A 12,835-nucleotide genomic window follows, 5' to 3' on the forward strand; every position below is an offset into this window, starting at 1 on the left:
CACAACAGGCACCAGGCAACAACAACAACACAACATTTCTTCAGAATATTAGCTGCAATAGTCGACACACCATACAATAGTGCCCAACAAGTTTTCACCAGAAGCGCTGCAGACAAAGCTCGGTTCCGGGGAAATTTGGCAGCGCTGAGCAACGTCCGTACACACGTGCCCGTGTCAGGATACGACACACAGTCGATGATTACCCGCTCACCAGAACGGACCTCGCGAACGCGATAAGCAAAGTGAACACAAAAGAATATACGTGTGAAATAGTCCAATAAATATTATACCGCAAATAAATTGGCTATAAACTGATAGAACGCCGTTTAGCTTTGCACACAAATAACAATCAAATAATACCTCTGGCGACGAAAACGTTCGACGCGCCTGTCGGGGCGAAACATAGGGCGAAACAGGCCGAAGCAGGCTCCGGCGAGATCGGAGATCGTCAAATCGTCAAATCAAATAAAACCACCAGTGAATAAAGAAGTCAGTGAGAACCTGTAAAGATCCAGAAGATTGAGATAGCAGAAAGGGGCGAGAAATGTAACAAAAAGTAACATAACATATCGAAGGAAATATTAAAATAAAAATTAAAACTCAGTTTCAGAACCGCACATAAGCGGTTGCAGAAAATCATACCTACAATACCTACAAGTCAATTTGGCTTCCGGCCATCTCTCTCCACCACTCATCAAATACATAGAGTAACCAAAAATATCCTTCATAATAGACAAAACAGGAAATCAACAGGATTAGTGCTACTCGATACAGAAAAAGCGTTTGATTCCATTTGGCACCATGGACTTATATATAAACTCGTCAAATTAAACTTCCCAGGATATTTAATTATATTAATAGATTAATAGATTCATTTATTTCTAACCGGTATAACAAAATACATATAGCTAATTCAACATCAAACCCTTACACCCCATCGGCAGGAGTACCGCAAGGTAGCGTCTTGTCACCATTGTTGTTCAACATATATACCTCCGATTTTCCAAACATGAGAAATTGCGAACAATATCTTTACGCAGATGATGTAGCATTATCTTCATCAGCAAAAAACCCAAATACGGTGATCAAAACACTAAATACGGCTCTAAAGAAATATTCCAAATACTGCCAGAAATGGAAACTTAAACTTAACGGATCTAAATCTGAAGCTATTTTCTTTACTCGTTACACTAGCTCCCGTAAACTGCCTAGGGAAAAATTAAAAATCAACGGAAACAAAATTGCTTGGAGTAGCTCTATTAAGTACTTAGGCATATTTCTAGACAAAAGATTGACGTATAAACCACAAATAGAAAATCTAACTATTAAATGCGAAAAAATTTTCCGTATCTTGTACTGCTTCCTTAGCAGGAAATCGAATCTAGACCTCAGCAACAAATTACTATTATATCAATCATTAGTTCGCCCGATCATAACGTATGCATCACCCGTCTGGTCAAGCTGCGCATTTACACACAAATTAAAAATACAGCGATCGCAAAACAAATTTCTGAAAACTATTCTTAAAGTTCCCCCTTGGTACAAAACGTCCTCACTGCACTCAGAATGTAACTTACCCATGATAGTTGATGTACTAAACAAATAAAAATTGGCATATGATGCCAAGTGCCTTACCAGCACATTAGAAATACAAAGAGAACTGCACTCTTAAGTTTTTAGGTTATAAGTGTGCCGTCCAAAAAATTTTAAGTGTTTGTTTAGGCTAAGGGCTAGATGTAAGGATAGGATAGACAATTAGTTTAAGTTTTTTTTTTCTTTTGCCAAGGGTTTTTGTAATCCAAATAATTTTTCCCTTATTTATTCATCAAAACACGAATCGTCATAAAAATTTACACCAGCCAAGTAGCTAAAAAAGAAATTCAACAATGAGGAGAGAACTAGAATTCGTACCCATTACTTATAAAGTACACTTTACACATAAACCAATTCTCTATACTGATAATCAAGCATCATACGTAATAATTAAGAGAGCACAAAAGGAAACACACATGGAAAAACTATACATAAAATATTAAAACTTGCCAAACTCACAATTTAGGTGGGTCGCTCGCCATATAGGAAATAAAGGCAATGAAATCGCAGACACATTGACGAAAGAAGGTATTAATAAACAAAATCTTATAAAAAAAAAACAGGATAATAATGGAGGATTCCATAATATTAAGTACAACTAGAATGATAGAGGACACGAAAAAGTGATACCAGGACATGTGCGTAGAAAAGGGAAAAAAATTGAAGAGGTCCAACTCAATTTTGAGCGCATACCTTGGCATCGAGACATTGACAAAATGAATAGAATTTTAGAGGGACACGAGCTAGCCAAATATTGGCTACATAAAATGGGAATCGCAAAACAACCAAATTGATAAGGTACTTGGCAACGGGCGCTGACAAAAAGGTGACCAACTTTTCAAGTGTTAGTTTTTCCAGTGACCGTGCAAACATTTGTACACTTTGACAAAACATAGCAACCCATGATTGACAAATTCTTCATAATCTTCAACGTACGCGCAAATTCAACCCGATGTAAGTAGTTTTACAGTAATTTTGGCTTTAAATTAATTAATTGAGATGGTCTGCGTCCTTGCAGGGATGAAATACAAATAATTCAACGAATGTGAACACCGAAATGGTCTCCAATTCACGATATACGATCTTTCAAGCGCGCTTGTTTCCGTTTTGAACAAACGTCAAAACTTTGTCAACTTTTTCACATCGATTTTCATACACAAACGGAAATGTCTCAAGTCAAGTGAGCCAAGACAAACGGAAAATAGATTTGTATTATGAAACCATTCTTGTAACAAGACAAGATTCGTCAAAATTTTTGTTTCGTTAAAGCTGTATCAAAGCAACCATGGATGTGTCAAACTGTTCAAAATCAACACAAAAAACCGTTAATAACTCTCATTGCGGTTAGCTTGAGAAAAGATTGTGTATTAAATAATTGATTAAAAGATTAAAATGATTTTCTCCTGCTACGTAAGTGATACAACGGACGATCTGGCATAACAAATACGACTCCTTTGAATTATTTCTGATCCTTTCCCACTTATGACACGAGCGCGTGTTATTGTATTCGAAATATTTGTGCAAAAAATATTTAACATGTTTAATGCCGTGTTTTTTTCTATCTCCGTGGTGGCACAACATTGCAAACATTTGGCAAATGTTTGGGAATTGTGGAAGAAATTTCAGAGTACAAATGGATATGCGAGGTTTTTTGTTGATCCTAAACATATGCAATATAATGAGCGAAAACATGAAAAATTATTCATAAATTAATGTTTTTACAAAAACACTTGCTTATTCCAATAGTTTATGCACTGAAATGCAACAAAAATATGATACGCGCTCCGAAATTGGCACCTTTCCGTGAGAAAAAGCTGACGGAAAGTTGTTTGAGAGTTTCGCCTTTCCGTTTGTGTATAAGGATGCAAATCTAGCCTGCTTGTTTGTAACCTTTCCTTTCGTTAAATTTGATTTTTCCAACAGATCACAAACTTGACTGTCATAATACAAATCATCCGTTTTTGACAACTTCCCAGCGGTCAAGCTTTCATGCGTTTCTCCTCGTTTCATCACCTTCCAACCCTCGTTGGCCTATACTTTTGCGTGTCAACACAAGCTATCTCTGTTTTTTCGTTCGTCAAGCATGTTCTTGTCTCGCTCTTTTCACACTTTGCCGAAGTTGTGTATTTACACACCGAGCTCATGGAATATCTTTGTGTGTGTAGAAAACCATTTTGACAGCACCGTAATTCTTTGGCCATCAAATTTTGTTTTGCTTTGAAGTGCAAGGTTTGGTTAGTTTATTGCATAGAATAGGGAGATAAAATGGTTATAAAAGGATAAAAATGGTGTCGAATCGAAAGAGTACGCGTTTTTCAAGTGATTGGATAGTTTAGTTAGGGATGTGGAGTTGAAAAAATGCTTGGAAATAGGAAGATGCTTTACCAGTGTGCCTCCGGAACAAAGTGGTGCTGAACCTGTTGCATGGCTGCTGAGAGTCTGGTAAGGCGTTTAATGCAACGAATTATATCAATTACATGTTATTTACATTACGCTTTTACAATTTCAGGTACATCCGAAACAATATATTGGCACGGACCGCAGGAAACCAAACAGCAAACACAGTGTACAAAGTACCATGCAGAGAGGACACAATTTTACACCACACAAGTACGTACTTCGAAATATTACAGAAAACTTTTTGAAATGATTGTTGATTTCAACTATTTTCTGTTTACAGACCAACACATTTGCCCACATTTTCCAGCAAGTGAAGTGTAAGCGAGAAATTTGTAAATAAAATTATAATAATAAAAAAAAAACATTTCATTTTATGTCCTTTTTAATTGATGACAACTTTCCACTATGCATAGCCAATAACGCACCCATACCTACGCGGCACTACACACTAACACATGCGCAAAAAAGTTCTTCGTTAAGCGGCTTCTTAGTGGCTTCTTAATGTCCTTAAGAAGCCACTAAGAAGCCCGCTTAACGAAGAATTTGACCGCTGGGTTGTCTTTACAATTTGTGTATGATAATTGAGGCTTTTGTCACCATTCTTGTCAACATTTTGTCGTGATAAAAGCTCCGTTTTGACAAATGTTTCACCTATTTCACCAGCGCTCGTTGCCAAGCACCTAAACACATGTGAAATGCCAGAGACCGGTAGAACGATTTGCTTTTTATTTGACAAGCAAGTTGTTCGTCATCCGTACGGATTCCGATGCTAACGAATTTCTATATGGTGAGGGTTATCGACAAAGCAAGCGGGCAATTACAAGAGCTGAAGCTTGGGCATTAAGATTGCAGTCTTATGACTTCTCTATGAAGCGCATTACGGGTCATTTGTACGTGGCAGACGCTTTATCGCGGTTGTTTGTCCAGACTCAGGAAGACGAGCCTTTCGATGAGGATAACGATAAGCACTTTCATTATACGCTGGATGAGGGACTCTTCCAGTAAGAATGGCCATTACCAAGTCCGGGTTTTGGCCAGAAAATCTTAGAAGATATGAGGCAAAATCTAAATCGATTCGTTTGCTAGGTTCAATGGTATTCAAGGAGGATAAAATTATCCTACCTGCTGAATTACGAATGAAAATATTGGAGAAGGCTCATGAAGGTCATATTGGGATTTCTGCTATGAAACGCATTATGAGGGAGTATTTTTGGTGGCCTAACATGAGCAAGGAAGTGCAGAGTTTCGTTAAAAAACAACGTTGTGGAACAGGAGAGTTGTTGATAGTAGTGGATACATATTCACGGTATTTAGTTGTGACCGAGATGAATTGTCTAGATGCAAAGAGTACTACATTGGCGCTAAATAGAATATTCTATACATGGGGATTACCACTAAAAATACAGAGTGAAAATGGTCCACCCTTCCAAAGTGCTGAATTTATCACGTACTGGGAGGAAAAAAGCGTAAAAGTTAACAAATCGATCCCACTGAATCCACAGTCCAATGGAGCGGTTGAAAGACAAAACCAGGGCATTATAAAAGCGCTAGCCGGTGCCAAGAAAGAAAAAAGGAATTGGAAGGATTCTCTAAAAGCTTACGTACATATGCATAACACAATGAAGCCACACTCCAGACATAACATAACTCCTTTTGAACTTTTAGTAGGATGGCGTTATCTTGGATTCTTTCCTAGTCTGTGGGAAACTTAGCAGCCGAGATGGACAGGTCAGCCGTGGGCGAGCAGGATACATTCAGTAAATTAGTAAGTAAAACATACGCAGACTCGTGTCGAGGAGCAAAAGAATCTGATATAGCCGTGGGAGATAAGGTTTTCCTTTTATTCATAAAAAAAACCAAAACCAAAACAGATGGAACCTTTTCCTCGGATCAGTATACTATATTAAGTCGACAACCCCTACAGGGGTATGACCGACAGGGGTAAGAAAGAAAAAAAATGAAAATTCATCATGGGCGAAAGGATTAGCTGTCAACACATGAGAGAAGCTGCACAAGAGAGAATCTGGAAAAGTGAGAAAACGGAACAAGATCCTTTCGGAGAGATGATCGAGTGACGATGAGTAAGTCTAGCGAAAGGGCAGTCAGTTTTTGAACAGACGTGTAAGTGAACGGATCGCTTTACAAATAAAAAATAAATAAAATTCTAAAAAATTTGGATCTGTGAAGTCTTTGTTGGAAATGGCTAAGACACAGAAACAAATGGGCAGAAATCACGAAATTAAATGTTTATAATTCATTCATATTTTTTGTGTAGAAATCGATTTTCTCAGCACAACTAAATTGCTTGTAGTTTCATTACATTTACAAGAAAATGTCAATCATCCTTATACTAAACAATATAGGTTACCACAATACCAAAAGCCTGAAGTGGAAACACAAGTTAATTAAGTGCTTAAAGAAAAGGTTGTTGAACTAAATAAAGTAAAGAATAAGAATGGAATACCCATATCTTATTCGCCCGAAAAAAAGTTTATACAAAAAATCAATACACTACTACAATACGATACATTTTCTTTGCATATATTGAGGTTGGATCGACCGTGGTAGCAAGCATCGCTCTTGCTGGTCGCACCTTTGCACTATTACAATCACGATCTGGACGGATTGCGGCCCTACGCGGTTCATAATAGATCAAGCTCGACAATCTGTCGAGCTCGTCGCGCAATTCCTTCCACGTAGGAATGGTTTGAGCGTCCAGCCTGCGTGAGATCCTTGTGATGGTCTCATCGTCCAGCTTTGACATCACTATAGTGACCAGCAGACCGTCCTCTCCCACGCTAGGCTTACGCCCCGATTCGCCTGCAATCTGCCTTGCAGCTGAAAGCGACATTTCAACCACGTCGATTATTTTCATCAGCCCATTAGATGACGTCGTAGTCATCTTGGGCAGGTTTGTTATGTGCCGAAAATGACCGAGGAAAGCCACGCGTTTTTTATAAAACCGCTCTTCGAGCTTCTGCCATGCTTTATCAAAAGGCATGCCAGCGTTTTCGAACGCCTCGCAACTATTTCGAGCGATTTCACACCGGTCAAAGCACTTCACCAAAAACGCGTACCGTTCGGCGTCTCCGGTAAGGCCCGCAATGCGCTTCTCGAAGCGCCCCGCGAACGCTGGCCATTCCGACGGATCACCGTTGAACTTCGGTAGCTCAATTCGAGGCAGATGATCCGAACGAGAAGGAGCTGAAGCGAGCGTTACGTCGAACTGAGAGGCAGGTGGGGCTTCAAACACCATCAGTTTCTTCAGCTCGCACTTAGCTTGAGCGTAAGCTTCCATAAAAGTTTCACGTCGCGGCTGTGGACCCGCTATCGCCTCTAAACGTAACAGTGCCCTATTTCCTTCGGCCCATAGATCATTGAGGAGCTCCTCCTTGATCTTGGTCATGGATTGGGACATGTTCCCTTCACGAGCCTGCGCTAAATACTTTCCCATTGCGCCTTCCAGCGATGTTAGCTGGCGAGACGCTTCTTTCATCAACTTCTGATCATCCTCCATAATTTTGTCCTCCGTCGACATTGGCACTCGCACGTAGCACAATTGAGAAAGTCTAATGCCGCAAAGAACGACAACGTACGTCACGAAAGCACTTTTTTTAAAACAAACGCGAACTCGAGAAATCACACGCAGCGAATCACGTCGGGGTCACCAATGTTTTACGCACACGTAGCCGTCCGTTAAAAAAAAAAATAAAGAGCGATTCGATCAATTAAAACTGGTTACAATTTATTGCCACTTGCTTTGTTTAGCAATTAACGCACCGAACAAGAGAGCATATCATCGATCGCACGCAGCTTAAATACTAACTCACGCAGGATGCAGTGAGAGAATTTTACGCATCAAATTCTCTCCCACGCACGCTCCCATATGACACATCGATATCTGACGTGCGAACACGAGGTCATCGGGTCAAGTGCGTATCAAAACGCACGCATTATTTTGAATTTTGAAAAGCGGAGGAACGCATCCTCGCTTGACGGTTTGGAACACCGTTATGTTCCATAACCAGAGGTAATTATTGGTTGGCTATTAAGCGGAACTAAATACTTCCCCCTTTAGACCTTGCGCAAGGGTATTACCAATGTGAATTAAAGCCTGAGGATAGAACAATAACATCGTTTACTACTCAATCTGGACAATAACGAATGACACATCTTCCAATGGGTTTGAAAGTAAGGCCATCGATATTTTCGTGAATTATACAAGTCGCTATGTCCGGACTTAATCTGGAAAAGTGTTTTAAATATTTAGACAATATAACAGTTTTCGGAAGAACCGTGCATGAGCATAACAAAAAACCTAATTACAGTTTTTGAGCGTTTAAGGTTAATTTAAAAATATTAAACCTGATCCCGCATTGAATGCATAAAAAATGGAGGAAATCACTTAAAAAGAAAATATTTTAACAAAGCAATTTGCTAATCTACATATTACTATATTTAATATTGACAAAATTTTAAAAATGTTTGAAAAAGAGAAATAAAAGCGAAAGATAAAAAAATCCTTACCTATGAAAAAGAAATGAAATGACATTTAGTGTACTTTACAAAAAAAATCAAGTAAAATCTATTTCACATTCAATTCTCACGAAACCTTTCTTGGAAATTAAATTTATTACATTTGTTCTACTTTTCCTTTGACGACCGAGTTGTGATGTAGTGTAGACGCACCTTTAATCGGTTAGTTCGTTCGTTAAGTTACATGCGTTACAGTTACATACTTACAGATTACTTTCTAAGTGTTACTGTTAAGCTGTGTATAACAGTAGATACACCGTTTTCGAGCCCACCTAAACAACTGTCACGCGCTTCTCACCGCTTGCCAAGTGTAGCTAAATGCTCGCCACTCAACTAAACATGCGCTGCAAGTCTCACCGATTGCCAATTATAACTAAACATGTGCTATGAGCAATTTACACATGCGTATATACAGTGGGGTTCGATACTTCCTTCGGTGCGTTGACAGATCACGATAAACAACCATGTGTTGTCAACGGAAAATTGCAAGCGGATACATACGGTGGGTGTTCAGCGGTGTATTTATAGCGTAAATTCAGTAATAAAATATATTTTGATTGTAGAAATGGCTGATGATTTAACTGAAGACAATGCACCGGCACGCCGGAAACTTAAAACATCAAATGAGGACCGTAAGCGAATTATTCTCGCTTACGGAAAATAAAGCTCAGCTGCTGCAATCGGGGAGGCTTTGAACATAAATCGCTCGACGGTGTATAATGTGTTGCGGAAATACAGCGAGACGTTGAAAATAGATGCAGATAAACGAGGAAAAGTAATGGAGAAGAAAATAACACCAGCAATTCGCGAGCAAATAATTGCATGGATTGACGAAGACTGCACCATATCGCTAAATGCGTTAACCAGCCGAATCCTGGAAATGTTTAATGTAAGTTTTTGTCAGTCCACAGTAGCGAAAGAAATAGGTGAATTTAATTATTCTTTGAAGACCCTTTATCTGTACCCCGAAAAGCGAAACGATGGAAATGCATTGCTTGATCATAGATAATAGATACAGTTATCAAAACTGTTCAACGGTATCAGTCCCAAACCAACACAGCATCGTCATCCGGTCGATCGAGCGTCCGTACCTGATTCTGCATCCCTTCAACGGTATCAATCCATAGCATCGTCATCCGGTCGATCGAGCGTCCGTACCTGATTTTGCATCCCTTCAACGGTATCAACCCTAAACCAACTGAAGAATTTTTGTAAACGGGCCAATCCACAAAGTGAAGATGACGTGATGTCAGCGATTAATAATGGAAGAACATTAATTACAGCAACAGACTGCGATAACTATTTCCAACATATGCGGAATTATATTCCACGATGCTTGCGAGAAGAAATGATAGAGGATTAGGATCATCAATAGGCAAGCTAAATAGCTTTATATTTTTCATGAACTTGAATTTATTACTTTATGAATTATGAATGAATTATGAGATGTAAAATAATTATGAATTGTTCTAAATAAAAATGAAATAGACAATGAAATCACTACAGAAAACGTTTGAGTGTTTATATTTATTTATTTTGTGAAGAAACGAAGTCTGCATTGTGTAAACATTGCCAGTTGCAGTTTCCAAATGTTTGGTTACGATTGACAATCGGTGAGAAATGCAGCGCATGTTTAGTTGAGTGGCGAGCATTTAGCTTCACTTGGCAAGCGGCGAGAAGCGAGTGACAGTTGTTTAGGTGGGCTCGAAAACGGTGTAAAACCTACGTTGTAGTGATGGGCGGGTCGACCCGAACCTACCGGGTCGGAGCCATCCATAAGCGACCCGAACCCGTTCGGGTCGACCCGTAGATACAAGTAGGTTCAGTAGGTGCAACGATTCCAATAGGTGCAAGCTGCCATAAGCGACTCCGACCCGTGGGTGCAGCGAGTTCGGGTCGGACTCGGCTCGAAGTAGGTTCAGTAGGTCCAGTAGGTGCTACGATTCCGGTAGGTGCAAGCTGCCATAAGCGACTCCGACCCGTGGGTGCAGCGAGTTCGGGTCGGAACTACTGAACCTACCTATACCTACGGGTCGGCCCGAACCCGCTGCACCCACGGGTCGGAGTCGATTCCGATATTGCTGCACCCGACTCCGGGTCGGGCCGTGAAATGAATCGTATGACCCATCACTACTACGTTGTCATTATCAAACCAAACATGAGCCCAAAATAACCAAAAAAAATATGGTCACTTAAAGGGGAAAGAACGCAACGAACGATTTTCCACGCTACACCACCAAATTTCATCTCAAAAGGCGCTGTTTACCAAATTATCTACCGAAAACGAATCTGTGACTACCGCCAGTTACAAAGTTGCATATATGTGGGAATGGGAATGGGAGAGAGGAAAAAAGAGAGCCCGAGCGGACTGAAGGAGAGAGATAAAAAGGGCACGCTGGGTACAATTTGGCACTCGTAGTCAAACGGTCGCAGAGTGCACTACCGGTTTAACAGTGAACTTATACTTGAATAAATTGTGTTTTCTTTATACCCTTCCCTACATGGGGGCCCGTCCGGGAAAAGTTTGAGCGACACGATTTAAAAGTAATTAGTGTGAAAAAGATGACGTGCTTGGAGAAGACGAAAAGCACACACGACGACGTGCTTAAATAAGACGAAAAGCACATATGACGAATGCTTAAGACTGCAAGTGCGTAAGACGACGTGCGTTAAGAGTGCAAATGCGTAAGACGACGTGCGTTAAGAGTGCGAGTGCGTAAGATGGCGTGTGTAAACAAAATAGAAGAGGATAATGTGCTAATCCTTGTGCAGAACCACACGCGCACCGGACTCCAAAAGAAGTGCGAAGACAAAGGGTTTCCTACGTCAGGCACAAAAGAGGAAATGACAAGAATGCTGGTTGAATGCTAGGATGAACAACATCCTAGCTACGATCGAAATACTCAATGAAGATCAGCCAATCCGTGTTAAACAACATCCGTACTCGTTTCAGGACGTGGATGAGCGGTATGAACGGTTATAGACATGTAACGATGCAGTTAAATAAACCAATACCATCATACATCACAGTTGCTGGTGTTAAAAGTTTGGCCACACATCGAGGCCACAGACCAACATGCAAATACTGTGATCAAGGAATTCATTACGGGATGACATGCGCAAATAATCGCAAACTACTGTTTACGAAAAAAAAAGCTGACTGGAGAGTCAAGTGCTGAAAAAGTGAAAGATAGTCAGTAGAAAGTGAAAGATAGATAGAAAAAGTGAAAGATAGAGATATAATATATCGCAATAGGGCTGTTGTCAATAGGCACATCGAGAACCGTGGTGAATTTAAACAAGAAAGACTGCAATGGGATAAAAAGAAGCATCGGGCGAAGAAAGGCCCCATTTTTGTTGTAGAAAGTAGAGTGTGACGTTGTCAGACTTCGGAAGATGGATTGGCGAGCTAGCTGAAGTCCTCATCGTCGTTGTTCCGGTGAAAACCGAAACATCGAGTGACGCAGATCGTCGGCGCAGCGTGAAACCTGGCCGTCCAGAGCAACGCCCGACGACCACGGCGCATCTGACCGTGCACACCCCAGACGCGAGGAGTAAGTACGTTCCTCCACGACCCAAATGTTTTGCATGCCAGAGAGTGTGTGTCGCGCTGAACGAATGCGAGCGCCTTTGAAAGATGACAGTTGCTGCTAGGAAGGACCACGTACGAGACAGTAAACTGAGCCGTAAGTGTCTTAAATTCCACAGGGGTTGGTGTCACATAAAGACAACTTGCGGGATGAACGGCTGCGAGACAATGCACCACAAGCTGTTGCATGGAGCTCTAAGTGTGGTGAACGAAGCGGAGAAGCACTGTCTGACACTCTCCGCCTCAAACGACCACACCCTGTTCCGATATGTAGCGGTAACGGTGCATGGGAACAATGGCAGGACCGTCAAAACGTTCGCGTTTCTGGACGAAGGTTAGTCGGCGACGATTATGGATCATAGCCTTCTGGACGAGTTGGGCTTATCCGGGTTATCAAAACCGTTGAGTCTAAGGTGGACAGGCGAAACCACCAGAAAAGAAACGGCGTTAGTGCAATTGCCGGTTCGGATTTCCGGTGAGTACCATGGAGCAATAGTGCACGAGTTGGCGAAAGTTCACACGGTTAAAAATTTGGCGTCGCCTGCGCAGTCGGTTAGCACTAATCAATTGGAAGCCGTTTATCTGCACCTGAAAGGGCTACCTCTGATCTCCTATGTTAATGCCACACCTCGGCTATTGATTGGGGTGGATAACTGTCGAGTGGGGAATCCGCTGAAATGTGCCGAAGGACAGAAAGGTGAATGAACCGATTGCAAC

General features: G+C 40.9%; 1 long non-coding RNA gene across 2 annotated transcripts in view; it reads left to right on the forward strand.

Moving 5' to 3' along the window:
- Positions 1-3,573: 3,573 nt before the first annotated feature.
- LOC125760486 (uncharacterized) overlaps positions 3,574-12,835 on the forward strand; it is a 31,532-nt gene continuing 22,270 nt past the window's right edge. Inside the window, exons 1-2 of one of the 2 annotated variants that reach the window (XR_007418007.1) lie at positions 3,574-4,035; positions 4,103-4,203. This is a non-coding gene — a long non-coding RNA (uncharacterized LOC125760486). Of the gene's footprint in view, positions 4,204-12,835 lie in introns of both variants that reach the window. The other variant, XR_007418006.1, reaches the window with a different exon arrangement.

This window comes from Anopheles funestus, chromosome X (genome assembly GCF_943734845.2).
Source record: "Anopheles funestus chromosome X, idAnoFuneDA-416_04, whole genome shotgun sequence".
Lineage (NCBI taxonomy): Eukaryota > Metazoa > Arthropoda > Insecta > Diptera > Culicidae > Anopheles > Anopheles funestus.